The following is a 3,689-nucleotide window of genomic DNA, read 5'->3' on the forward strand; positions in this document are numbered from 1 at the left end:
TGAAAGGTTGCAGGTGCATTGCACAGACCAAAAGGCATCCTTCTGTAGGCAAACACGCCAGAAGGGCAAGTGAATGCTGTTTTCTCTTGGTCCTGAGGATCTACTGCAATTTGGTTGTAGCCTGAATAACCATCCAAAAAGCAGTAATAATCATGGCCAGCTAGTCTTTCTAGCATTTGGTCTATGAATGGTAAAGGAAAATGATCCTTTCTGGTTGCTGTATTGAGCCTTCTGTAGTCAATACACATACGCCACCCTGTGACTGTTCTTGTTGGAACTAGTTCATTTTTTGCCACCCTGTGACTGTTCTTGTAGGAACCAGTTCATTTTTTTCATTATGAACCACTGTCATGCCTCCCTTCTTAGGGACGACTTGGACAGGGCTTACCCAGGGGCTATCAGAAATAGGATAAATAATTCCAGCCTCTAGTAATTTAGTGACCTCTTTCTGCACCACCTCCTTCATGGCTGGATTTAGCCGCCTTTGTGGTTGGACCACTGGTTTGGCATTATCCTCCAATAGGATCTTGTGCATGCATCTTGCTGGGCTAATGCCCTTAAGATCACTTATGGACCACCCAAGAGCTGTCTTGTGTGTCCTTTAGCACTTGAATCAGTGCTTCCTCTTCCTGTGGATTTAAAGCAGAGCTTATGATTACATGAAAGGTATCACCTTCTCCCAGAAATGCATATTTCAGGGATGGTGGTAATGGTTTGAGCTCGAGTTTGGGAGGTTTCTCCTCTTCCTGAGGGATTTTCAGAGGTTCTATTATTCTCTCTGATTCCTCCAAATCAGGCTGAACATCTTTAAAGATGTCCCCTAGCTCTGATTCGAGACTCTCAGTCATATTGATCTCTTCCACCAAAGAGTCAATGATGTCAGCGCCCATGCAGTCATTTGATGTGTCTGGATACTGCAAAGCTTTTATAGAATTCAACTTGAACTCATCCTCATTGACTCTCAGGGTTACTTCCCCTTTTTGTACATCAATGAGAGTTCGTCCAGTTGCTAGGAAAGGTCTTCCTAGAATGAGAGTTGCACTCTTGTGCTCCTCCATTTCCAGCACTACAAAGTCAGTTGGAAAGGCGAATGGCCCAACCTTGACAATTATGTCCTCAATTATGCCTGATGGATATTTAATGGAGCCATCAACAAGTTGGAGGCATATCCGGGTTGGTTTGACCTCTTCAGTTAACCCAAGCTTTCTGATAGTGGATGCAGGTATTAGATTGATGCTTGCTCCAAGGTCACACAGGGCTGTCTTAGTGCAAGCACCTTCTAATATGCATGGCATCATAAAGCTTCCTGGATCTTGAAGCTTTTCTGGTAAGCTTTTCAGAATGACTGCACTGTATTCTTCAGTGAGAAATACTTTTTCGATTTCTCTCCAATCCTTCTTATGACTTAAGATCTCTTTCATGAACTTAGCATAAGAAGGTATTTGCTCAAGTGCCTTTGCAAACGGAATCTTTATTTCAAGAGTCCTTAGATAGTCTGCAAAGCGGGCAAATTGCTTATCCTGTTCCGCTTGGCGGAGTTTCTGAGGATAAGGCATCTTGGCTTTATATTCTTCAACCTTAGTTGCTGCAGGTTTATTCCTTACAGAGGTGGTTGAAGAAGCCTTTTTAGAGGGGTTGCTACCAGCACTCTCAGGTGTCTGATTCCCCATTGGCATTTGAACGCCAGGATTGGGTGAAGAATGGGCGTTTAACGCCAACTTTTCCCCCTTTTCTGGCGTTTGAACGCCAGAACTGGGCAAGGAATGGGCGTTTAACGCCAGCTTTTCCCCCTTTTCTAGCGTTTGAACGCCAAGAGTATTCCTCTCTGGGCTCTTACTGTCCTCAGAGGGATTTTGGACAGTGGTTTGGTCATCCTCTGTCAAATGTTCCTTTCTTGGCTTTTTGCTACTTTGAGCAGTGTTATTCAATGTCTTCCCACTCCTCAATTGAACTGCTTGGCATTCTTCTGTTATCTGTTTAGATAACTGCTGTTTTGTCTGATTCAACTGCGATTCTATGTTCTTGTTAGCAATTTTAGTCTCTTGGAGCATCTCTTTAAATTCTGCTAACTATTTTGTCATTAGGTGTAATTGCTGATTAAGCTCAACAATTTGTTCTTGAGGATTAGGATCAGTGGCTACTGCCATAACTTCTTCTTTTGTAGAGGACTCACTGCTAGAGTACAAATGTTAATTTCTAGCAACAGTATCTATAGGCTCTTGAGCCTCTTTAATCGTCTTCCTTATATGTATAGATCCACCAGCTGAGTGGTCTAGAGACATCTGAGCTTTTTCTGTAAGCCCATAGTAGAAGATGTCTAACTGCACCAACTCTGAAAACATTTCAGAGGGGAATTTTCTTAGCATACCTCTATACCTCTCCCAGGCATTATAAAGGGATTCATTATCCTCTTGTTTAAAGCCTTGGATGTCCAGCCTTAGCTGTGTCATCCTTTTTGGAGGGTAAAATTGATTCAGGAATTTGTCTGATAACTGTCTTCATGTCTTTATGCTTGCTGTAGGTTGGTTATTCAACCACCTCTTGGCTTGATCTTTTACAGCAAATGGAAACAGTAATAGTCTGTAGACATCCTGATCCACCTCTTTATCATGTACTGTGTCAGCAATTTGTAAGAACTGTGCCAGAAACTCAGTAGGTTCTTCCCGTGGAAGACCGGAATACTGGCAATTTTGCTGCACCATGATAATGAGTTGAGGATTTAAATCAAAGCTACTTGCTTTGATGGGAGGTATACAGATGCTACTCGCATATGCAGCTGTAATGGGGTTAGCATATGACCCCAGAGTCCTTCTGGACTGCTCAATTCCACTTAGGTCCATGATGGAGAAAGGGAAATGATCTGGATTGCAAGTAGATTATTTTTTATTTTTTATTTTTTTTAGCCGAAAATATAAAATAAAATCAATGGAAAATAGAAAAAAAATTCGAAAACCAAAATAGAATAAAATCAAAGCAAATTGAAAACTAAATTAAAAAGATTTTGGAATTAGCAATTAAAAAGATATGATTGAAAATTTGTTTTGAAAAAGATTTGATTTTTTTTGAAATGAGGAGAGAGAAAAACAACAAAATGACACCAAACTTAGAATTTTTTAAAAAACATCAACACAAATTTTCGAAAACATAAAGGAAAACACAAAGAGGACACCAAACTTAGAATTTTTAAAGATCAAAAAGGGATTAAGGACATGCAAATTCGAAAATTAAAAGAAAAACAAAAGCATGCAATTGACACCAAACTTAAAATATGAAACTACACTCAAATAAAAGACTCTAAACCAACAAAAATAAAGCAGTCCTAATCTAAGCAACAAGATGAACCGTCAGTTGTCCAAACTCGAACAATCCCCGGCAACGGCACCAAAAACTTGGTGCACGAAATTGCAATCACACTTCTGCAATTCCGCACAACTAACCAGCAAGTGCACTGGGTCGTCCAAGTAATACCTTACGTGAGTAAGGGTCGATCCCACGGAGATTGTCGACTTGAAGCAAGCTATGGTTATTTTGTAACTCTTAGTCAGGATATCAATAATTATCAGGGTTGATTGTAAAAAGTAAAAGAACATGAAACAATTACTTGTTTTGCAGTAATGGAGAACAGGTTGAGGTTTTGGAGATGCTCTATCTTCTGGATCTCTGCTTTCCTACTGTCTTCTTCTTCAAGA

The sequence above is a fragment of the Arachis duranensis genome, chromosome 9, assembly GCF_000817695.3.
Source record: "Arachis duranensis cultivar V14167 chromosome 9, aradu.V14167.gnm2.J7QH, whole genome shotgun sequence".
NCBI classification, from domain to species: Eukaryota; Viridiplantae; Streptophyta; class Magnoliopsida; order Fabales; family Fabaceae; genus Arachis; species Arachis duranensis.